Source organism: Delphinus delphis, chromosome 2 (assembly GCF_949987515.2).
Source record: "Delphinus delphis chromosome 2, mDelDel1.2, whole genome shotgun sequence".
Lineage (NCBI taxonomy): Eukaryota > Metazoa > Chordata > Mammalia > Artiodactyla > Delphinidae > Delphinus > Delphinus delphis.
In genome coordinates this window covers 78464024-78490802 of record NC_082684.1, presented here as the reverse complement: position 1 = coordinate 78490802, position 26779 = coordinate 78464024, and the positions used below count along the sequence as shown (strand labels likewise).

General features: G+C 40.4%; 1 protein-coding gene across 1 annotated transcript in view; it reads right to left on the bottom strand.

The window, feature by feature from the left end:
• Positions 1-26779, bottom strand: part of FMN1 (formin 1) — a 400563-nt gene that overhangs the window by 116468 nt on the left and 257316 nt on the right. The gene's annotated exons all lie outside the window — the stretch shown is intronic.

Sequence of the window (26779 nt, the reverse complement as noted above, 5' to 3'; positions counted from 1 at the left end):
GAGACAGGGAAATCAACAAACTGTAATATAGGATAGTGTCATGGGACACCAGGTAGGAGCTTCCAATTCAGATTGGAATCGGGAGGTGGGGCCCAGGGAAGGTTCTCCAAAAGAGATAACTTATGAGTTGAATTGCAAAGGTCAAGGAGGAGTCAGCCAACCAGCCCAGCATAATGAAGGAAGAGGGAAGTAGTTTCAGAAAGAAGAAATATGAGGAGGAAAAGTAAAGCATTACAGATATGCATGGGTCATTTGGGATAAGCTAAATGGTAATAGGATGACTGGACCTCAGAGACACAGATCTTCTCTTTCCTGGATCTCTAGTGTCCTGATACAAAGGAACTGGATTAAAAGGAACTGGAACCACCTTGATTAGAGAAAGGACAGAAAATGCCGTACAAGTAGGAGGCTTGTAATTTTATATAAAGTGGTCAGGAAGACACTGTGAAGACATCTGACTGGAGACTTGACCAGAGTAACGGAGGGAGCCAAAGTAAGTCTGAGGAGGAAAATCAAGAGTGTGGATTTAGGACATGTTAAGTTGGAGATGTCAATTAGACACCCACATTATATATAAAAGCCTGCAGTCCAGGCTGCATGGCTGGGATAGAAATACACTCCAGGAGATCACAGGCATAACACTGGTATTTAAAGTCATGGAAGTAGATGAATTGCTAGGGAAAGAAGAGAAGAGGTTGCATGCAAGCAGTGGAGGAGGGGTCAGCAAAGGACAGAGAGTGAAACTGAGCAGGACCCTGTAGGGTTCCTGGGCATGGAAGCCTTTCTGTCTCCGTCCAGCCTCCATGACCTTCCCTGAGTTCAGAAGGGCAGATTTGAACAGGTGCTAAGCAGGGAAGGGAAAGGATGCAGAGACAAGGGAGGGGCAGCCAAGAAACAATAGTGCAGCCTTGGGGCAAGGTCCTGGTCCCTCAAGGGATGCACATAACAATGTCTTCAAACTCTTTAAGATGTCAGCACTCCTCCTACCAGAGAAAGACCACCTGAGGCTACATTAAAGGAACCAAAGAAGCTCATCAAGAAGATTACCTGAGACCAGATTAGAGGAGGGCAGGCCCTGTACATACCCTAATCTTATTAGCAACTCCACTCCAGAACCTTTACTATAAAACTCATCAAATCCTCCCCGGTTGGGACATACAGTTTTTCGGGGCATGAGCCCGCTCTGTCCCCCTTTGCCTGGCAAAGCAATAAAGGTATTCTTTTCTACTTCACCCAAAACCCTGTCTCTGAGATCCGATTAGGCACCAGTGTACAGAGGCTGAAATTTTGGCAGCAAGAATGAGCAGGAAAGTAGAAAATCAGGAGTGTGGAGTCACAAGATCCGAGAGGAAACCATTACTGCAAGGAAAAGCAGTCAGCTCTGCGCAATACTGTTGAAAGGTCAAGCTGAAGACAGAGAAGGGACCACTGATTCTAGCAACAGGGAGGTCACTGGTCGTCTCAGAAGCAGTTTCAGGGAGTCGGGGGTGGAGGGAGGAAACTAAATAGGAGAGAGGTGAGGTAAGTGAAGACACATTCTATAGCCACTGGTTTATGAAGTTAAGCTAGAGAAAGAAAAAAAATGCAAAACGGGGAAGATCCTTCCATCCACGAAGATAGTCGCTAGCGCTTCTCTGATCAAGAGTGGGTGCCCCTTTCCCCAGAGACATGTTGTGTAAAAATAAACCCACCAGGAAGCTTGGGTCCAGGGGAATCCCATGATGCTGATTCACTTCACAGAGGGAGGCTGTCCAAGATCAAATTTACCTTAATGTCCCATGATCATGAGTATTCTCCATGAAAAAATTTAAGCAGAAGTGACAAGGCCAAGTGAGGACATGCCAACACGCTTTAGGACTTTTGGAAAGACTTGCAAAGCTGGGCCACTGACTACAGCCTTTGCACGGAATTGTCTCAAGCACTATTCAAAGGTCCCTCCTATCAAACATCGCAGCTGAGTCAGAATTTCCACTGTGATGATTATGTGGTCATAGATGCTGCCTTGGCCTGTGAGACATTAGCATGAAAAATATTCATTAATCACCTACCCATGACTAGGCCTAAATATAGATGGATTGGGTGTGCTTTGTTATAGAGTGTTAAGTGATCCATCCATTTCTTTGAAAACAACCCTTCCCGTGGTCCCCATGAAAATCGCCACCATGAGAAGCCTTCCCTTGAACTAAAGATGCTACCTCCAGAAGATCTCTTTAGAAATGCATATATATATATTAGCTGAGAAAGCAAACGTTATCAAACAAAAATTTGAGAGGGTAGATTTCAAACAAGAGACAGGGAAATTGCGTTGCAATGGAAGAAAAAGGCAGGATCAGCAAGGTTCTGATCTCTAAGTGGACGGTCTAGTGGGAAGCCTTGGGCAGGCAGCAAACATGAAGTTGCTGAGCATCTGAAAGGGAAGGGAACTCATCCTGGGGAGGAGAGCAGCAATTAACTTCTCTGAAGTATCATGAGGGTGATACACATAAAGAAACGCAAAACACACTTACAAAAAAAGTAATAGGAAAAAAATCATTCATGGTACCATGACCAGAACAGCCACCATTTAATACTTTGGTACCTTTTTTTTTTAGTGTCTCAGCCTCTGCATCACCACACCCGCCCCAAACTTCCATAATTTTATGGAGGTTGCTTTTATATGTTATTTTTATATACTTTTATTTGATAGAGGAATTTATGTATCTTTATTCTTTCTATGAAACATATCAGGCACACTTTCTCATATTATTTCACAAAATTCACAAGCACTGTGTTTAACAGCCATATAAAATTTCATCAAGTGGAATGCCTTCATTCATGTAACAGTTCCCTTGCAGCTGAATACCAAAGTCCTCTCTACCTTATTCTTATAGTGAATTATTCAGGCTTTAAGTAACATCTGTGCCCATAAAAACTTATTCTGAGTTTAAGATGACTTCTTTAGGATAGATTTTACAAGTGGAATTAGGGGTAAAAATTAAAAAAAAAATTTTTTTAAGTCCTTGATACGTAGTGGCCAAGCTGCTTTTGGTACAACGTGGATTGTACCAAAATGGGAAAGATGAAGGAGAGAGATTTTTGAAAATAAAATTGTACCTCCTCTACCACGCCGCAGAGGTGGCTGGCTACATAGGAGCTAGAATTGTGCCTGCCACTGTAATATAAGGACTATGGTCCTTGCATTTGAAGTGATTATACTCTAGGATGGAAAACAGTGAGATGACCATCCATGCATTGAGGTAATTTACTCAAAGGTGAAGATAACTGGTGACATACAGAAATTAATACGAGATAATCCAGAATTAACCACAGCATAAGACTAGGTTTGAGGCCTGTCCCTGACAGCAGTTTAGCAAGGTCCTATGTAACACGTTTATTCTGAATGTCAATTATACTATTGTCAATGCCAGTGGAGCAATCTGAATTTTGGGGGTGTCTACAAGCAAAATTAAAATTTGCCTCCAACACTCATATTTTTTGAGAAACATACATTTATGTAATTATGAACACATAAATTTAAGATGCTCGGACCTGTAGATCAAGAATATCACATAAATTTAAAAAAAAAAAGAAAAAAAAAAGACTATCACATAATGATATGGACACCTGATTACAATTTAAGCAATTTGTGGAGAATAGACGGAACTTACGTTTTGGGGCAATCAAGTGAGTATTGCTTTAAGGAGTATCTTTAAGTGAAAATCAGTGGATGAAAAGTAAGAGGTTGCTGATGGGATCAGCAAAGGCAGAGCCAGGCCCTGTTGGGTAGGATGCCTCCTTCTCACAGCAGTGACACCTGAGATACAGCCATCCATCTTACCCGGTACCCAAATCAGGAACATGCTTTTCCACAGAAATGCTTAAATAAAAGATACTTCCTCTGGAGCCAAAATGCTGATTTCGTGCAATTTTCATTAAAGTTAAGTGATGAATTCACTCACACATATAAATCTTTGAAGGCAACAGCAATTCAAGGAGATCGGTATGTGAAAGAGGTAGCGGTGCTAGCGGTGGCGATCTTAGGACTGTTTCCTCCCAGCAGTGCAACAGCTGGCTACGAAGAGACCAGTGACGGTGATAAATAAGCCCATTAGCAAAGAGGAACCTGTCTCCACATTGCTCAATCAGGACAGCTGTGAGCCTTCTGCAGCCTCTCTGACCTCCAGGCCCACATTCCCGTCTCAGCCTTCACCAGTTAGTCACACTAACTGTAATTTTCTACTCTGCAAAGTGTTTACATCTAAATAAATCTTGAAGAAATAAAAGAGAAAAGATGGAAAGGCATAAGGAGAAGGGAGAAAGGGATGGAAAGTTATTTTAAAACATACAACCTCAACTGGTGGATGGATTCTGGTATCTAATCTTGGCTACGGGGATCATTGGCAAAGCATGAAGCTGGCAACTTCTGCTAATCAGTTTGCCACTGTCTTCAGATTTAATGCAATATCTGGCTCAGACGTTTAAAAAAAAAATCCCCTATTCCAGCTAAAATATTTACACAGTCCTATGTGTTTCACTTAATGCCGGTTAAGCAATCATCTTTTAAAACTCCGCAGACACTTGTAAATCTGTCGGGCCTATAAACAAGGCTTCATATAAAGAGGGCTGCATTGTCAATTTGCTGGGAGTCGAGATTTCTTAGGATGTGTTTGAAATTAAAGTTGAAAATCAGAAAGAGTTTAGAGTGGGTAACAAAGTGGCCAATCGTCTCGCTGGCGGGATGCTGTTAGTAGTATTAACGGGAAGCCTCCAGACACTGACCTCAGCTATTTAAAGCCCTGCTCTCCTATAAACCTGTCATTGATCCTACCTCTCTGTTGAGTTATGGTACAGGGAAAGTTACTGGTCCAGCAGCCCTGGTCGTCTGCATCCTAGGGCCTGTCAGGTTAGAGAAGGTGGGTTGGTGAGGTCTGACACAGGAGGCTACTATATGGTTACACGTGACATGAGTGTGTATTAAGTGGGGAAGGATGGGGGACTCTCAGAGGAAAGGGGAAATTCTGGGTACAGCTGATGCTGGGAAGAACAAGACAGCTGAATGGTGACAAATACCTAGTATCTCCTGGGAGAGGCAAAGTAAAACAGGTTCTAAAATGTCTATTAAACTCCCCTACATCTTCAGCCCTGATGTTAATGAGCCTGAGTGATAAAATTTAAAGGCAAGGGAGGCCCACCTGAGCTATCTCCTGCTGGCCTGGGGAGCCGCAGGATCTTAACCCTCTCTTCAAGATGAGTCAGGTACCTGTGATAAGACTCTGAGCAAAGTGAACAATCATTTAATTCCTCCTATTAGATTAAATACCTTTTTACTCCATGTCACTGACTTGAACATGTCACTGATTATGACTCACACTTTTATAACAGCTTTAAAGAAGAAAGATAATACATTAAAAGTACACATCAGTTTAAAAACCTAGACCCAGGGAGAGGGTTCAAGATGGCCGTGAGGGAAGATCTTGAACTCACCTCCTCCCATGGATATAACAAATCTACAACTGTATGTGGGAGAATTCCCTCGGAAAAGGACATGAAAATTGGATGAACACAGCCTCCACAACAAAGGATAAAAGGACAGTATCAAGATAGTATCTTTTACCTGAGGAGTGAGGCATTCAAGCTCCACGTCAGGCATTCCAACCTCTAGATCCTGCACAGGAGAGACAAGCCCCCAAACACCTGGCTTTGAAAACCAATGGGGTACAGTCCAAAAAACGACAGGACTGCATGGAATGAGGAAACCTACTGTTAAAGGAGCTGCATGCAGACTCACTGGACCTGAAAATCAGTGCAAACACACCAGACTTATTAACAGCACATGGACCACAGGTGAAGGTAACGCACTTACTAATCTTAAAGTGTCTGCCAGAGAGACAGGAACCAGTTTCAAGGCTCCCCTGGGACTGAGACACTGGCAGAAGCCATTTTGGTGAACTCAGGCGACGATGCTAACGCCAGTGCTGGTGGGTACCATTTTGGAATTCTCCCTCTAATCTGTTAGCACCAGTGGGTGCACCCTGCTGAGCCCTCAGACGGGCCTCGCAGCTGGCTGGGTGGTAACCCTGCCCACCAGTGCCCCACGGCAGCCACAGTCTGACCACAACAGAAGGGTACATGAAGCCCACATAAGGGATACCCCTTGAGTGCCAAGCTATGGTGGCTGGGTGGGATTGTGCTTCTGAGCTCCACAGGACATCTCCTAAATAAGGCTACTCCTTCAAGACTGGGAGAGACAGATGATACACCCAGTACAAAGACACAAATAAGAGTATTAGGCAAAATGAGGAGACAAAGGAATATGTTTCAATCAAAAGATTAAGATAAAACCTCAGGAAAAAACCTAAATGAAACAGAGACAAGCAATCTACCCAATAAAGAGTCCAAAGTAATAAAAAGGCTTATGGAACTCAGGAGAAGAATGTATGAACACAGTGAGAACGTCAACAAAGAGATAAAAAATATTATCCAAACAGAAGTTTTAGCTGAACTGAAAAATACACTAGAGGAGTTCAATAACAGACTGGGTGAGGCAGAAGAACGAATCAGTGAGCTGTAAGACAAAGCAATGGATGAAGGTTAAAAGACACTTACAAAGCAAGCATGAAGTAGTAAAATTAACTAAAATTACAAAAATTAGTTAAGGGATGCATAAAGAGGCATAAAATGTGTCATCAAAAGTATAAAATGTGTGTGTGTGGGAGAGTAAAAAGTTAAAGCTTTAACAAGTGTCCAAATTTAAGCTGCTACCAACTTAAGACAGGCTACTACTTGGAAGTTATAGGTGAACCGCACTATTACCACAGGAAAAAAACTTACAGTAAATACACAAAAGAAAATGAGAAAGAAATCTAAACATAACACTAAGGAGAAACATCAAAACACAAGGGAAAAGAGAAAGAGAAGAAGAAAGGAAGAAAGAGGAACTACAAAAACCAGAAAACAAATAACAAAATGTCAAAAGTATAACTGTACTTACTGTATTGTATTGTAAAAGTATCAATAATTACTTTAAATGTAAATGGACTAAATTTACCAATCATAATAAAAAAAGTGGCTAAATGAATTAAAAAACAAGACCCATTCATACGCAGCCTATGTGAGCCTCACTTCAGAAGGAAGTACACACACAGACCTAAAGTGAAGGGATGGAAAGAGATATTTCATGCAAATAGAAATGAAAAGAAAGCTGGAGTAGCTATATTCATATCAGAAATTAAAAGACTTTAAAACAAAAACGAATAAAAGACAAAGAAGGGCATTACATAATAATCAATGGGTCAATCGAACAAGAGACTGCAACATTTGTAAATATTTATGCACCCAACATAGGAGCATCTAAATATACAGAGCAACAATTAACACATGTAAAGGGAGAAACTGACAATAATACAATAATAGTAGGGGACTTTAACACACCACTTACATCAATGGAGAGATCACCCAGAGAGAAAATCAGTAAGGAAACATTGACTTTAATGACACATTAGATATGGGAACATATGTTTATGTATGACTGATTCACTTTGTTATAAAGCAGAAACTAACACACCATTGTAAAGCTATTATACCCCAATAAAGATGTTAAAAAAAAAAAATGACACATTAGGTCAGATAAACTTAATAGACACATACAGAACATTCCGCCCCAAAGCAGCAGAATACACATTCTTCTCAAGTGTACATGGAACATTCCCCAGGACAGATCACATGTTAGGTCACAGAACAAGTTGCAATGAACAAGTCTCAAGAACACCGAAATCATATCAAGCATCTCTTTCGACTACAATAGCATGAAACCAGAAATCAGTCACAAGAAAAAAAAATGGGAGAAGCTACAAAAAAGTGAAGATTACACAACATGCTACTGAACAATGGGTCACTGAAGAAATCAAAGGAGAAATATAAAAATACCTAGAGAAAAATGCAAACAGAAATATGACATACCAAAACCTATGAGATGCAGCAAAAGAGGTTCTATGGAGGAAGTTCGTAACAATACAGGCCTACTTCAAGGAACAAGAAAACTCCCAGATAAAGAGTCTAACCTTAAACCTAAAAGGACTAGAAAAAGAAGAACAAATGAAGCTCAAAATTAATCGAAGGAAGGAAGAGAGTAAATGCACAATAAAAATAATGAATGAAACTAAGAGCTGGTTCTTTGGAAAGGTAAACAAAATTGATAAAACTTTAGCCAGGGCTTCCCTGGTGGCGCAGTGGTTGAGAGTCCACCTGCCGAGGCAGGGGACATGGGTTTGTGCCCCGGTCCGGAAAGATCTCACATGCCGCGGAGCAGCTGGGCCCGTGAGCCATGGCCGCTGAGCCTGCGCATCCAGAGCCTGTGCTCCGCAACAGGAGAGGCCGCAACAGTGAGAGGCCCGCGTACCGCAAAAAAAAAAAAAAAAAACAACTTTAGCCAGATTTATCAAGGAGAAAAGAGAGAGGGCCCAAATCAATAAAATCAGAAATGAAAGAGGAAAAGCTAAAACTGATACCATGAAATACAAAGGATCATAAGAGATGACACCAACAAACTGGACAAGATAGAATGGATAAAACCTAAAAACATACAATCTTCTAAGACTGAATCATGAAGAAACAGAAAATCTGAACAGACTGTTTTCTAGTAAAGAGATTGAAACAGTAATCAAAAATCTCCCAACAAACAAAAGCCCAAGACAACACAGCTTCACAGGTGAATTCAACAAAACATTCAAATAAGATTTAATGGCCATCCTTCTCAAACTCTTCCAAAAAATCAAAGAGGAGGGAAACCCTCCAAACACATTTTACGAAACCAGCATTACCCTGATACCAAAACCAGACAAGGACACCACACAAAAAAAGAGAAAATTACAGGTCAATATCCTTGATGAACACAGATGCAAAAATCCTCAACAAAATTCATCAAACTGAATACAATACGTTAAAAGGATCATACACTGTGATCAAGTGGAATTTATTCCAGGGATACAAGATGGTTCAACATTTGCAATTCAATCAACGTGATACATCAACACGAACAAACTGAAGGATAAAAACCATATCATCATCGCAACAGATGCAGAAAAAGCATTTGACAACATTTAATATCCATTCATGATAAAAACTCTCAACAAAGTGGGTATAGAGAAAATGTACCTTAACATAATAAAGCCCATATATGACAGATCCACAGGTAACATCCTACTCAGAGGTGAAAAGCTGAAAGCATTTCCTCTAAGATCAGGAACAAGACAAGGATACCCACTCTCACCACTTTTACCCAACATCATACTGGAAGTCCAACCCACAGCAATCAGACAAGAAAAAGAAATGAAAGCAATCAAAATTGGAAAGGAAGAGGTGAAACTGTCACTGTTTGTAGATGACACAATACTCTACATGGAAAATTCTAAAGACACCACCAGAAAACTACTAGAGCTCATCAATGAATTTGGTAAAGTTGTAGGATACAAAAATAATTAAAATACAGAAATCTGTTGCATTTCTATACACTAACAACCAACTATGGGAAAGAGAAATTAAGGAAATAATCTCATTTACAATCACATCAAAAAGAATAAAATACCTAGGAATAAACCTACCTAAGGAGGTAAAAGACCAGTATTCGAAAAGCTATAAGGTACCAATGAAAGAAATTGAGGACAATACAAACAGACGGAAAGATATACTGTGTTCATAGTTGGGAGGAATATTGTTAAAATAACCATACTACCCAAGGCAATCTACATATTCAATGCAATCCCTATTAAAATACCAAGGGCGCTTTTCACAGAACTAGAACAAAAAATTCTAAAATTTGCATATAACTACAAAAACCCTGAGAGCCAAAACAATCTTGAGAAAGAAGAACAAAGTTGGAGGTGACATGCTTCCTGATTTCAAACTATAGTACAAAGCTACAGTAATCAAAACAGTATGGTATTGGCAGAAAAACAGCTATATAGATCAATGTAACAGAATTGAGAGCCCAGAAATAAATACACATGTGTGGACAATTAATTTACAACAAAGAAGCAAATAACACACAATAGAGAAAGGATGGTCTCTTCAATAAATGGTGTTGGGAAACAGAACAGCCACGTGCAAAAGAATGAAACTTGTCTCTTACACCATGTACAAAAATTAATTCAAACAAAACTGAAGACTTGAATGTTAAGACCTGAAACCATAAAATACCTAGAAGAAAACCTAGGTGGTAAACTCACTGACACTGGTCTTAGTTATGTTTTGTAGATCTGACTCCAAAGCCAAGGGGCACAAAAATAAAAATAAACAAATGGGATTACATCAAACTAAAGGCTTTGTACAGCAAAGGAAATGATCATCAAAATGAAAAGGCAACCTACTAAATGGGAGAAGATATTTGCAAATCAAATATCTGATAAGGGATTAATAGCCAAAATATACAGAGAACTCATACTACTTAACAACAAGAAAACAAACAACTTAATTAAACATGGGCAGAGATTCTGAACAGACATTTTTCCAAAAAAGAGATGCAGATAAACAACAGGCACATGAAAAGATGTTCAACATCACTAATTACTAGGGAAATACAAATCAAAACCACAATGAGATACACTTTACACCTGTTAAAATGGCTATTTTGGAAAAAATAAGAAATAACAAATGTTGGAGAGGATGTGGAGATAAGAGAACTTTGTACACTGTTAGTGGGACTGTAAACTGGTGTAGGCACTGTGGAAAACGGTTTGGAGACTCTGTATGGAGAATCAAAAAATTAAGAATAGAAATACCATATGACCAACGTATTCCACTTCTGGGTGTTTATCTGAAGAACACAAAAACATTAATTAAAAAAGATAAATGTACCCCTATGTTCACTGCAGCATTATTTACAACAGCTGAGATATGGAAGCAGCCTAAGTTTCCATCAATGAATGAATGGATAAAGAAGATGTAAGACACACACACACACACACACACACACACACACACACACACACACAATGGAATACTACTCAGCCATAAAAAAGAATGAAATTCTGCCATTTGAGACAACATGGATGGACCTTGAGGGTATCACACTAAGTGAAAAAAAGTTAGGGAGAGACAAAGACCATATGATCTCACTCATACATGGAATCATCAAAAAAACAAAACAAATGAACAAACAAAATCAAATAAAAACAAATTCATAATACAGAGATTAGATTACTGGTTACGAAAGGGGAAGGAGGTTGGGAGTAGGGGAGACAAATGAAGGGGATCAACAATATGGTGATGGATGGTAACTAGATTTGTGATGGTAATCACTGTGTAGTGTATACAGATATTGAATTATAATGCTGTATACCTGAAACTTATATAATTATAAAAACCTCACCCCCAGCTTAAAACACTCAATTTTGGGGGTAGGGGTAGGGGATTAGCGGGAAGTATTTCCTGGATTGAAGCAACAAATGAGGTATTTGTGATTCCAAGGTATAATGCCTTGAACAGAAGGTAGCAAATATCTGTTGATTCTTTTTACAATATCACAATCAGGAAGGGCTTTGCAAATGTTTTTGTGAATCTGGAACACCAAATTCTGCTCACTTCTCACCCCTATCAGATAGTGGGAAAGTTTAATCACTGTTCTTAGGGACAGATTCCTGCTCCTGGGCAGAAGAGAAATCCAAAGAGTAAGTAGGAATAAATTTCTCCCCTAGAAAATGAGGGTAACACTTGTTCTTAAAATGTGTTTACAGAAGACTTGATATTTCAGTGAGTTTATTTAAAATCAGCAGCTAACTCAGTGCTTTGAATAAATATTTGCTGAACAAATGAACTGATTGAAAAGGTCAAACAAGGTCCTTCTCACATTTTGAAGAATTTTTTTTTTTTGGATACCCGGAGATTTGATGATGTTTTTAAAGGCCATCAAAATAGTCAAGAAAAAGTTTAAAAACACAGTAAAATTAGCTGGTTTAGCATATTAGCCATGATAGCTTTTCCTTGGGTTTTCCTCTTTCTGTAAGTTATGGCACAGGGAAAATGACTGGTCTAACAGTGCCTGGTTGTCGACACTGAGTCGGACATAATTGTCTTTTATCTCTGCACCCAATAGTCTGTGAAAACTATCAACCTCTCAACCTGCATGATGGAAAACAAATGGCCTTTAATGGCCAAGAGTGTCTTGAACCTCGGCCTGTTTCATGCATGTTATCTCATTTTATTCTCATAAGAACTCTATGAGCTTGGTCCTGCCATTACTGCTTTTTATTTAGGTGAGGGTGGGTAAAGTCATACAAATATTAAGTGGCTGAGCCAGAATTCGAAACCAGGGGTGTCAGACCTGCTGGCCTCATGCTATCCTGTCTCCTACCCCAATCATCTACAGGCAAACCTCAGAGATATTGCAGGTTCGGTTCCAGACCGCTGCAATAAAGCAAGTATCACAATAAAGTGAGTCACAAAAACGTTTTGGTTTCCCAGTGCAAACGTCAGTTATGTTTACACAGTATACTACAGTCTTTTACGTATGGAATAGCACGATGTCTAAAACGATTTCTCTGCAGCCGGCAGTGCTGTTTGACGGCATTTTACCCAGAGTAGAACTGCTTTCAAAGTTGGAGTCAATCCTCTGAAACCACACTGCTACTTTGTCCACAAACTTAAGTTTGTGTCATACTGTAAATCCTTTGTTGTCATTTCAACAGTCTTTGCAGCATCTTCACCGGGAGTAGACTCCATCTCAAGAAACCATTTTCTTTGCTCATCCAGAAGAAGAAAACTGTAACTCTTCATCTGTTCAAGTTTTATCATGAGATTGTAGCCATTCAGTCACATCTTCAGGCTCCACTTCTAATTCTAGTTCTCCTGCTAGAATTTCCACCACATCTGCAGTGACTTCCTCTACTGAAGTCTTGAAACCCTCAAAGTCATCCATGAGGGTTGGAATCAATTCTTCCAAACTCCTGCTCATGTTGACATTTTGTCCTTTGACCATGAGTCACCATGTTCTTTAAGGCATCTAGAATGGTGAATCCTTTCCAGAGGGTTTTCAACTGACTATGCCCAGATCCATCAGAGGAATCACTATCTACGGCAGCTATAACCTTAGGAAATCTATTTCTTCAATGGTAAGACTTGCAAGTTGAAATCACTCCTTGATCCATGGGCTACAGAATGGATGCCGTGTTAGAGGTATGAAAACAACATGAATCTCACTGTACATCTCCATCAGAGCTCTTGGGTGACCAGGTGCACTGTTTACGAACTAATATTTTGAAAGAAATCTTTTTTTCTGAGGGTAGGTCTCAACAGTGGGCTTCAAATATTCATTAAACCATGTTAGAAACAGATGGGCGATCATCAGGGCTTCGTTGTTCCACTCAGAGCACAAGCAGAGCAGAATTAGCACAATTCTTAAGGGCCCTAGGATTTGGGGAATGGTAAATGAGCACTGGCTTCAAATTAAAGTCATCAACTGTATTAGCCCTTAACAAGACAGTCAGCTTGTCCACTGAAGTTTTTTTTTTTTCCCCATTGACTTCTCTCTAGCTACGGAAGTCCCAGATGGCATCTTCTTCAAATAGAAGGCTGTTCTGTGTACACTGAAAATCTGTTATTTAGTGAAGCCACATTCATTCATTATCTTAGCTAGGTCTTCTGGATAACTTGCTGCAGCTTGTACATCAGCACATGCTACTCACCTTGCAATTTTATGTTATAGAATGACTTCTTTCCTCATGAACCAACCCCTACTAGCTTCAAAGTTTTCTTCTGTAGCAGCCTCCTCACCTCTCTGACTTCCTAGAATTGAAAAGAGTGAGGTCTTTACTCTGGATTAGGCTTTGGTTTGAGGGAATGTTGAGGCTGGTTTGATCTTCTATCCAGACCACTAAAACTTTCTCCATATCAGCAATAAGGCTGTTTCACATTCTTATCATCTGTGTGTTCACTGGAGCAGCACTTTCAATTTCCTTCAAGAAATTTTCCTTTGCATTTATAACTTGGCTGTTTGGTGCAAGAGGCCTAGCTTTGGGCCGATCTCGGCTTTCGACAAGCCTTCCTCACTAAGCTTAATCATTCCTAGCTTTTGAGTTACAGAGACTCTTCCTTTCACCTGAACACTCACAGGATATTGTGGGGTCACTAATTGGCCTAATTTCAATATTGCTGTGTCTCAGGGAATAGGGAAGCCAGAGGAGAGGGAGAGAGAAGGGGAACAGCTAGTTGGCGCAGTGAGAACACACACAACATTTACTGATTAAGTTCCTGTCTTATATGGGCATGGCTCAGAGTGCCCCAAACAGTTACACTAGTAACATCAAAAATCACTGATCAAAGATCACCACAAGAAATACAATAATAATGAAAAAGTTTGAAGTATTGTGGGAACTACCAAAATGTGACGCAGAGACATGAAGGAAGCAAATGCCGTTGGAAAAATGGCGCCAACAGACTTGCATGACCTGCAAACCTTCACTGTGCAAACAGCACAGTATCTGCAAAGCACAATAAAGAGAAGCGTAAAACAAGGTATGCTGGTGTAGGGACGTTCTAGAAACAATGCGGAGTACCTATGAAAACGCTTTGTAAAAGGTAAGGAACAAGACGATGCAAGCTAAAAATCACCCGTCCCAAAGCTTCATTCTGAATGGAGAAACAGAAGGCCAGGGGAGGGGAGGTGGAGGTTAGGTTATGAAGTGGCACAGAGGGGACATCAACCAGGGCTGCTGATTCCTGGGTCGGCGGGGTGGGGTGGGTCACTGATTTTTCCATGGTTACCTAAAAAGTAGAGTCCACGACCTCTGTCCATCTAAGAGCCACACCGAGGCCCCAGAAATCTGGGAAAGATAAGGACGTTGGCAAAAATCCCAATCCCCTTTACTGGGGCTAAAGAGGTCTCCCTCTAACTTCACTCATTTGGATGTCTGACACAAAAAGAATCCACTTGTGCACTGTGACTCTTCCACAGGGTCCAAGATACACAATTTACTTGGGCAGGAAAATACTGTAACATTCACAAAACCACCCACAAATCTATTTCTGTAAAGAAAATGTTTGGACCTGCCATTAAGTTGATAACGTAGCTTGAGCGCTGGCCTGGCAATCAAAAGACTCAAGTTCCATGCCTGGCCACACTGCTTCCTATCTTGGAGACCTGTTCTCTCTACTATATAGGCCTGCCCTACCCACTCCAAAGGATGGAGCTCTACACACAGGTAAGGTATCGGCATTATATTAATTTTGTTTTCTTTTTTTTGAACGGGAAATATGAAAAACATTCCACTAATGGACTTGCCAAATCAGTGCTCTTTTCTATTCCTCCTACCTGATTCCTACGGCACACAGTCGCAGCTGGAAGGCTATTCTCTGGGCAATTCTCCCCACCACTGAGTAGAATCCTTATAAAGAATAGCTGTGTTGTTTCCAAACCTGTTTATGCTAGTTGTTCTCTTTACTGTAATTACATAATCTAATCACTTGATGGTAAATTGTAGAACTACGACTGAGAAAAAGTATTATTTCTATAGATTAAAGTGGAAGAAGCCAAAATATTGCTGTTTAAAATAGGTGTGGGAGACCAGTGGAGATTGGGCAGTTACAGTACCTCAGTGCAATGTGGAACTCAGGGCTTGATTCTGGAACACAAAGAAGACATTAATGGAAATACTGACGAAGTTCAAATAAATACTAGAGTTTAGTTAACAGAAATGTATCAGTGCCAGTTTCTTAGTTTTGATGAATTTAACACAACAAGTTAAGATGTTAATAATGGGGAAAGTGGAGAAGGGCTATATGGAAACATTCCATGCTATCTTTGCAACTTTTCTGTAAATCTAAAATTATACCAAAAAGAAAATGTTCATTTTTAAAAAGGTGTGGGCAAGACAGTTTTAAAAGATTGAGAACAATTATAAATATCTAGAAAGATCTGGCGGTGATATTTTCAAGAGCCATGACTCCACTTCAAAAATATGAAAGGGAAAAAAATATGAAAGGGAAATCACAGGTGATCTCTTTATAGATGTGGCATATGTAGGAAGACCCACAAAACTTTATTTAACAGATCTGTAATTCAAGAAGAGGTCTCAGCCCTGCATCAATAGACAAATGATGCTATATTTAGCTTGTTTTAAATGAAAGGTTAAGGGATGCAAGTATCATTTTCTGTGATTCCTGATTTGGGCCATCTTTTCTCCATTAACTAACCACATTGGATAAGAGTTCTACTCTATAAAGCTTACTTCTAGATGGTATCAATGCTAGAATTTTTGAGGCATGGATTAATGCGAGAGCAGATCCTTGAGAGCCATTTAGACAGAGAATACCTGAGACCTAAACCTGATATAATCTTACAGTTGACTTTTATATCCTATAAATGGTCAGAAGTCCAGGGAATTTCAGCTGTCCTAATGAAGTCTAGGGAAGAACTTAATAACCCTTACTGAATAAGGAGAACACCAGAATGCACTGAAATAGCATAGTAATACTCATTATCTTAGAAACTCCGAGTTGGAATGTACTTTCAAAATCATGTAGCATAAACCCTTTCTAACGGCACCTATCCTACCCATTTATCGTAACAGAGTCTTCCAGTCGGAAGTGTGTGAGAGACCCACTACCTCATCAGTTCTCCCTTTGAGTAGCTTTAAAATGTTTCCCTAAAGCTTCTGCCTTTTTATGATTGTTTGACATCTTTGCCCTTAAAGAAATCATCTAATTCCTCTCTTACAGCAAGGTCAGCAATTAACTGAGTGAGCTGCATCTTTTCTACCATTCATTCATTTGCTCATCACCCACTCAACAATTTTTGGCCGAGCAACAACTATGTGGTAGGTACTGATCATCACAGTAGATATAAACATCAAAAAGGCCTCTTCTATTTACAAAGAAATAGAAGATAAGAAATTGGGGGCTATAACAGAGAGGGACTATTCAAAGTGGCCGCTGTAGTTTGGGTGGTCAGTGAAGGCCCACGCATGGGTACATTCAGAGGAAGGGCATTCTAGGCAGAAGAAATAGCTACTGCAAAGGTCCTAAAGCAAGCTTATTGGGCTCGAACACAAAGAAAGCCTGTGAGGCTGGAGTTTAGTGGGCAGGCAGGGATTGGGGCAGCATGAAATGAGACAAGAGAGGTAGAAGTGGTTGAATCTTGGAGAAACTTGCAAGGCACAGCTACAAGTTTTGAGGCTGGATTTTATTCCAAGAGCAACGACTATGAAAAAAGAAAGTGGCCTGACCCGTCTGGTGTTCGGAGGCTGGATTAAAGGGAGGGCAGGTGTGGAAGCAGGGAAATCTGTTAGGAGTCTGTTGTTCTGGCCCATGTGAGAGAAAGGGGTAGAGTTTGGACTAGGAATGTGGCGTGGAGACGGAGAGCATTAAACGGATTCAAGGCACGTTTTGAAGGAAGAGTCAACTGGATTTGCTCGTGGACTGGATATTGGATATGAGGGCATGAAAGGAACGAGGAATAAGCATTATATATCTTGCTTATACGCTGGGACTTCCTTCATATAATCCTGATTAACGCTCTCAAGCAACCAGTGTGGAAGGCTGGGATACCCTCCTCCTTATACAAGGACACAGAGGTGGGGAGGGATGAAGCCAGCCAAGGGTTACACAGCTTGTGAAGCAAGAATTTGAATTCAGGACTCGTGACACAGACTTTTGCATGAGGCTAGCTTTTCTTTCAATGTTTTGTTTCTTGTCCAAGAAAAAAAATAATAAATTCTATTAACTGTGTTGATTTATAAATAAAGGGTAGAAACAGGGTGAAAACTGAGGAGAAGAAACCAGGACATCATAACTCATGCTTCCCACCTAGAGATGTCACAATCAAAGGACAACACGAACTTCTTCCATTAATTAAATGGATGAATCAGGTTTCGGTTTCCACATCCTCTCTCCTTTCTGCACAACTTGTCTTTGAAGGCATTTCATTTGGGAAATGTGTGACCTTTACCCACGGTGCTGCGCTTAATTGAATGCTTTGCATCAAAAGTCGCTACGCTGATCAACATCTTACACCCACTGCCCTTCTGAAATCCTTACCCCAGTTCCTGGGTCTGTTTGGTTGAAATCATTTTACAAAAATAAATCATATCAAAGTTTTTCTTTTATTATTTTGAACACTTTGCTTGCAAAACTAAATATTTTTAACACCATGGCAACACGGCCAGGACTCTGGCTAATGTATCCAGGGCTGTACCAGAGTTCAGACTTAGCAAACTCCTGCCGCAGACAAATGGGCTTTGAAGGAGGAAAGAGCTAATAAATTAGGCATGGTCAATAATCGTTCCAGCCGCGTCTTCTGGAGCTTCCTAAAGAGTGATAAATTAGCCAGGCTTGTCCTAATGGATCAATTCCCCCCTCTCCCTTCTAGGACACACCAGCGCGAACTGAGCAAACTGCAAACTGCACGGCTTCTCAATGAGTTCAGATAATACCTCCCACACCTCCCCAAGTACTTGCTCATCCGTCTGCTTGTCTGACCCTTCCGATTGCACTGAGTTGGGCAGGCTGGGATGATCAGCTCCGCTTTTTTCCAGCGGAGGCTCACAGAGGTTAAGTGATTTTGTCAAAGTTGCACGGCTGATCACGTGGTTAGGAAGAGGCAGAACTACATTTTTCAACTGCATCTCCTAAATCCCGGCCAGCACTACTTTCAACACATCAGCCTCTGCTGTTGAAATTTAACTCAACAATCACTTACAAATGCTTCGGTTTATTGTTATTTTTTGGTTTGGGTTTTGTACGTTTATCGAAGTTACACAGGCACCAGTTAAAAGAATAAATGTATTCTATGCATTCTGTGAATCAACAGCCCAACAACTTCACCCAACTCTTCCTTCCCAGAGGCAACCACTATACCAATTTTACCTGCCGAATCCAGCACTTAATTGCATGTCTCTAACAAGCTTCTATCGGCACCTTTTGATTTTTCTCTTTATGCCCTGAAAATGATGGCGCTCTTTCCTCTCTTCACACCCACCATACATGAGCTGCCTCTCAACACAGCACTACCATGACTTGCTTAGACCAGTACTCAGTGTTGCCATTATTATGACTTGGCAAAAACAACTCCAGCCCCAGCTGACATATGTCAATTTTGATTAGCCTGTCCTAAACGTCCCCCACCCCACCCCTGCAAACCCCCTCACCTTCAGAATGAATGATTTTTTCCCCCTAATTTGCTGTTCTCTATGTACTTATTACTAAAGGAACGCCAAACTTGTTGCCAGCTGTGTAAATCTTGTCAAAACATTCAGATATAGCAGACGCGTTAACTGTATATTCCTCAAGAACCTTCACCATGATTCTTTTGATCTAATTAACCTGGAATGTTTGCCCTCCATGCCTGGCTGGCATCTTGGGCTCTCTGCCTAACCTGGAGGATCCCTTCACTTCTCTTCTCTGTTGGATTTTCCATTTCCTGTCACCGTCGCATTCCTAATTCATGGTAATGCACATTCTCTAGTAGCATCCTGAAGATGGATGCATGGGAGATACGTTTTTCTTTTAGAATTTACATGTCTAAAAGCATTTTTATTCTGCCCTCATATTGGATAGATAATTTGGTGAATATAAGATTCTGGATTGGGAATAATTTTCCATCAGAATTCTATTTCTAGCTTCTAGCATTGCCGTTGGAAAGTCTGAAGCCATTCTGCTCCCTGATTCTCTGAGTAATTTGTTCCCACATCCCACCCTCTACCTCCTCCCCTTCTAGAAGTGTGTAAGCTTTCTTTCTATCCTGAGCATTCTGAAATGTTCATACAACGGTATGGATGTGTGCTAACATCTCTTTGGGCCTTTTAAAATTAGGAACTTGTATCCATCATTTGGGGAAATTTTCAAAAATGATTTCATTGATTTACTTATGAATATATATGAATGTTTATGGATATATATATGGATTTATGTATAAATCTGTGGTGTGTATGAATAGTGTGGTAAAAATTGGCTTGCTTCCCACCTTTCTCCACTCCTGGGTTAGAATTCAGCTGTCTTGTTTGGCTAATTCATTTACCACTTGTCCATCTACTTTTTTAGCTTCAGAAACTTTGTGGTTATGGTTTTCTCTCTCATTCTGTGCTCTTGAGTTTATGCTTTAAAAGAACTCCCTATACTATTATTTTAGTCATTTTCAAGAGGAACTGAATTCCAATGTGAGTGTTCAATCCAAATGAATGTTCAGTTGGCCATCTTTCCTCAGAATCCTCCAAAAGTTTTCCAGTCTTTCTTCGCTCCTTACTACAGTCATATTGCCTATGGACCACGCTTAAATGAGTCATAAATACTCACTCTCACGATGAGATCTAGTTTTCTCTTTTTCTCTTAAAGAATATTATACTTATATGGAGAGAAAGCCATTGATAATGCTCGGTGGCAGAAGTCATTTCTCCTGCAGAGTCAGGGCTGGTCCCAAACACAGAAGCAACAGTCTGCTTTGCTGCGTGAGTTGACAAGTCCTGGAAGTTCCCTCACCTTCTCATTTATGTCAGAACCCCGCTCCATGCAATGTCCACAAGTGGAAGAGACAGTAATGGAGTCCAAACCACACAGTGCCTTGGGATGGCCCTGTATTACCCTGCTATTCGTCTGGCTAACCACATCAGACCTGTCTGCTTATCTTCTAGGTCGTGAAGGGATAAAACATAGGCTAGGTAATTCACTGCCAAAGAGAGAGACAGAGAGTGTCAGAGGAACCGAAAGAGACTGAGAAACCGAAAGAGACTGACAGGGAGGAGACAGGAGGATAGAAATTACAACAGGTAGATGAGTTGAGTGGTTATGAGTAGAGATAAGAAAAAGCCTAAATTCAAACTTCAAGCTTTACCACTCCGATCATATTGTCAGTGCCTACAAACAGGAAAAGAAAGAACGGTACAGTGAAAAGGGTATAAGCTTTGCAATCAGATAAACCTGCTTCAGATCTCACTCTGTCATCAGTAGCAAAGCTGCTTTAACTTCCTTACTGTTAAAATGTAGGTAGGACTTACATCAAAGTAGTTTAAGAAACAGAAATGATGCAAGCAAATATGCTGGTATTTAGTAATGCCCATTAAATGGTAACTGCTGTCGTTAGTGATGGTGGAAATGGCCATGCACCATATCCTTGGACATGTTTACTGCATCTGTGTCCACGGTCCACCCTTGCAGGGAAAAGGACTTGATCACTGAGATTAACACTGCCAGCACATCACGGTAATAAAAAGTGAGCTAAAAACTAAAACTACAGTGAGGAACCACCTCACACCGGTCAGAGTGGCTATCATTAAGAAGTCTATAAATAACAAATGCTAGAGAGAGTGTGGATAAAAGGGAACCCCCAATGTAAATTGGGGCAGCCACTATGGAAAACAATATGGAGGTTTCTCAAAAACTAAAAATAGAGTTGCCACATGATCCAGCAATCCCACTCCCGGGCAGATATCTGGACAAAACTATTATTTGAAAAGATACATGCGCCCCTATGTTCATAGCAGCGCTCTTTACAATAGCCAAGACACGGAAGAAACCTAAATGTCCACCGACAGATGAACGGATAAAGAAAATGTGGTGCGTGTATATATATATATATATATATATATATATATATATATATATATATATATAATGGAATGTTACTCAGCCATAAAAAAGAATGAAATAACGCCATTTGTAGCAACACGAATGGACCCAGAGATTACCAGAATAAGCGAAGTAAGTCAGTAAGAGAAAGACAAATACCATATGATATCACTCACATGTGGAATCTAAAATATGACACAAATGAACATATCTATGAAACAGAAACAGACACACAGACATAGAGAACAGACTTGTGGTTGCCAAGGGGAAGGGGGAGGCGAGTGGGGAAGGGAAGGGTTGGGAGTTTGGGATTAGCAGAGGCAAACTATTAGATATAGGATGGATAAAAAACAAGGCCCTACTGTATAGCACAGGGAACTATATTCAATATCCTGTGATAAACCACAATGGAAAAGAATATGAAAAAAATATATATGTATAACTGAATGAATTTGTTGTACAGCAGAAATTAACACAACATTGTAAATCAACTATACTTCAATAAAGTTAAAAAAAATAGCTAACTTTCAGTTGGTTTTATTATTGCTTTTAAATTCTGTACAGAAATGCCAGATAAGAGATGGGACACCAAGTTAAGTGTGAATTTGACATAAACAAGGAATATTTTTTTTTCGTATAAGCATGTCCTGTGCATTATTTAAAACACAGTTTTAAAAAGTCTTGTTTGTCTGAAATTCAGATTTAACTGGGCCTCCTGGATTTTATTTACTAGATCTGACAATGCTAAGGGCACCCCCATATAGCATGCACTGGGGGTGGAATGCTCCACTGACGGCCCCTTCCCCCCACTGCTTGGTACTTCCCAACTGTGTCTACTGCAAATTCAAAGGAATAGTCACTACAGGCCTTCTTTAAATGGTCTCTTTTGCTTCCTGAGGTAGTATCAATAGGCCATCACTTTTCTTAAGTTCTGTTTGGGGCTCAACAGTACTGACTGACTAAATCTGCAGAAGGGCATACTTTCATCCAAGTGGTGACAGATCCGGACCGGGGAGGCACCAACATGGCTATGAGGGAGACAGTACAAGAGGACGGTGGTGTGGTGTGAACTTGCATTAAAGACCTGGGCAGTGACAGGACAGGACCCCTCCTCCTCCCCGCAGTGGAACAAACCTGAATACTCATTAGTAGATCAGCAATACCAGTTATTAGCATTTCTCCTCACTTCTCACAGTCAACTCTTGATCAACTACAGTAATAGGAAGCGGGAAGGACACCACACATAATCCCAAATAAAAAATTTAACAAAAAAGTGGTCAAGGGCAAGATGAAGTGCAAGTTCTGCTAACCAGCCCTCTGCCCTCCCTCCATCGCTGGAGATACCAACACTCCTGCAGGCGGCTTCCCTTCCCGATGCCATCGGTGCTCAGAGTCCCAACCCGCCTCACCCTTCATCACCTCACTAATACTTCGCATCAATGTATTTGTCCAGACACTTAATTTGTTCATTAAGTACCTAAAGAAGAGGACTGTTTCCACCTTGCAGAAGAAACAGTAGGTAGTCTACTGCTTATCATGCAGTTTCAAATAGGAAAGGTTTTCCAACATGTAAATAGCGTAGCTGACTCATACTGATTCATGTGAAAACTAACGCATTAATTTTTTAAAGACTATCACTGTTCCGTGACCTCGCTAATCTAGCAACCTACAGTTGAGAGTTGACTATAACTTATCTATAACTTATGTTTCTGAACCTAGTTCTAATTGTATGATTTCATATGCATATCCAAATCGTTGAACTACTGCCGCCACACCAGTCCCTGCCCAGGGCCATGAGAAACCACCACGTATAAATGTTCTCATTTCCTGTTTTTATACGTGTAGGTGTACGGCTCCCTCCCTAATTCCTCCTCTTTCAGCTGATTATATTGGTATTGACTGTGTGCCTCTAAATAAGATAAATGTTAACTTTTCTGTGGGCTTTTAGAAAGGAGTGGAGCTAAATGAATGAATTCAGTCAGCCAGCTTCATCTGGAAGACGTACTGATTACAGTTTAAAAAAATCTACCAAAGAAAACCTCCCCTTTCTCTTTCTTGAACTGTAACTTTCATGTATGTATCTTGCAACTTAGATTTGAAGGTAGAACTTAGATTCAGGTACAAAAGAGGTTCATTTGGATCCTTCTGGGCTAATCTGGTCACTCCACTAAAATAAGGACGTGGGGACCGACTATGGCTAAAGAGGTGACGGGTGTACTTCAATGTCGAGTTAGAGATGTTACTACTATTCAAACTTACAATAAAGAGTTCAACATTTATTGAATGCCGGGACTGTGCATTTCACATAGCATCTCATTTATAGAAGGCTTATAAGAGTTAACATTGCAGGATAAACATTTGAAAGATAAACATTTATGGAGTGATAACAGATATCAAAAAAGTCAACAGAGACTCCTTGTCTTTCCAAAACTGTGTAAGTGTATTCCCAAATATTTCTAAATGGTACATAAGAAAGGACATGTTCGAATATATAGTCTTAAATATTTAGAGAAAAGAACATCATCAGAATTACCTTAAAACACACAAACACACACACACACACACACACACTCACTTGCATCTCTGCCAACATTCTCAAACAAGTTTGATTATCTTACACTGAGGGTTAACTACTGATTACATTTTCCCAATTCATATATGCAGTAACAGGGCCAATAATGTATCATTTTCAAGGCAAGATTTAGTACACAGCTAGCTGATTAAATATCCTACCCTTAATGATACGGGATACTAAATAAGTCTCATTAGCTACTAAGGGCGATTTATTTTAATCTTTAAACTTTTCACAATAGGCTGACTTCTCAACACCTATCTGAAGAGTTCCTGTCATTTCCAACCAAAAAATTCAGCTTTCCTACTTGGAAAGCCAGAAAGAATTTTTCATAATGAAATACAGTCACAGGATCATGTTATACAAATGTGGATTTGGGAGCAGTGATACTAGAGTAATTGCAACACTAAAGTTCACTTTGGCTTTCAAGCATCAAGACATCAGAGAGAATGTGACCTATTCTACTGCATTTGTTTACATGGATAACAAACCCAGTTAGGACAATGCAGCCAGGGAGTATGAAGAGAACTATTATAGGGCAAAGGCCATACCTATACATCACAGTTACTCCTATTAAGGTCACCCAGGAATGACCATTTAACCAACAACTCCGTTCTTGATATTAAAAATCAATAGTAATATCAACATCCCTTCTCCTTAAACAATATTTTACAGAATCCATATTCTACAACAACATACTACTAAGTATATTCAGTGCAAGAAAAAAAGACAATGTTTCATGTTTTGAGAAATCCTGCTTTAAACAGGGTTAAACCGTTTCATTGTTTTTTACTACAGGACTTCCCAGAGCCTTTAATAAGCTCATATGCACTGTGTCCCTGTGATTTGTTTTTAGTATAGAGCATTTCCAGGTTTATCAGACTACAGACTCTTTTTTGGAGAGCACCAATCCACATTTCATGCAATACGGGTGAGTGTCACTAGTTGGGAAATCTTACACCTACAGCCTCGGCAATGGGGTGCACGCGCGTGCCTAACTGGCACAATCAGAAAGAATGCATTGCGTGGTGTGTTTGTTTCTTATTGCTATTATGACAAATTACCACAGACTTAAATGGCTTAAAACAATACAGATCTATTACCTCATAGTTCTGTATGTCAGAAGTCTGACATGGGTCTCATTGAGCTGAAATCAAGGTGTTGACAGGGCTGCATTCCCTTCTGGAGGCTCTAGGGAGAATCTGTTCCTTGCCTTTTCCAGTTTTAGAGGCTTCCAACATTCCTTGGTTCACTGCCCGCTTCCTCCATCTTCAAAGCCAGCAACACTGCATCTCTCTGATCGTTCTACTGTACTATCTCCCGCTGACCCCAGAGAAAGTCGTCAGCTTTTAAAGATTCATTTTCAAGATTTGTGTGATTAGATTAGGCCCACTTGGATGGTCCAGGATAATCTCCCCATCTCAATGTCGGCAAAGTCCCTTTTTGCCATGTAAGGGAACATATTCACAGATTCCAGGGATCAGGGTTTGGACATCTTTGGGAGCCATTACTCTGCCTACCACACGTGAGTTGGTGAGAGTACCTTCAAAGTTCTGGCTAGCAAACGAGGTCAAAGAATGAGAAAGAGAGCAGCGGTCGCTGTTATTTGCTCCCAGATATTACTTATATCATCAAAGCATCAAGGAAATCAAAATTATTGTCCGCTTAAGGGATGCAGAACAGTAAACATGATATGGAACACATTCCTAAGCACCGAGGGCTTGGTTTGTAGCGCTCTGGAAATTAGGTTCTCCACAAACACAGCCAGCTGGCCCCTCGACAATATGGGCCTGATTCTACAAGGTGTCTGTTTTCCAGTAAAAGGCATATACGCCTAATCAGCTTCATTGAAGCCTTCCTTACTAAGGGACCGTGCATTCATTACCTCCTATGATGTTGGTGTTATAACTGCCCTATTTTACAGGTGAGACAATACTTTTCACGGTTATGTTACTCGACAAGATCTTGCTTGCTTTCACCAAACCAGTAGCAAGTACATATCTGACTCCAAAGCCTGAGTTCTTAATCCTGTGCAGTACTATTCGCTTTGATAATCCATCTCTCTCAGGTCTCCCCACTCCCCATACCCCACACACAAACGAAGTTCTTTCCTAAGTCCCTATCTGATCCGAGGGTCTACATGCATGGGCTCTAGGCACGTGTGTGTGCACGCCCTTGTGCTCATGCGCACACATTCACTAACTCTTTCTGTCCTGTGTGTCCTCACGAGGCTTTATGCCTTGAACAGGTATCTCTCTGTTGTGATCTCTGATCCGATACGGAGACTTCTGGGCCAGCAACAGGGCAAGCCGTGAGTACGTGCCTTACAGTCGTATCTAGTTTCAAAATGAGGCTAGGTCACCATCTGTGAGGTAACTTGGCAGGTCACCTGAGCATCATGAATTTCAGCTTTCGCCTCTTGTAAGAGCTGTACAGCAATATCTGCTTCACAGGGTCATTGTAAGGATTTAAAGAGACGGTCTGTGTAAAGCACCTGATAATACTCACGCAATCCATTGTAGCAGATACAATTATCCTCAATTCCTTGCTATGTTTATCTACATAAAAGTGCCGTTGGAAGTTCTGGTCTCTCGGAAAGATGCTCATCGACAACCTCTACCGCTGTTAGTGACATCTATACAGCCAACAACCGTCGTTTAATCCCCACCTGATTGTTAAGGT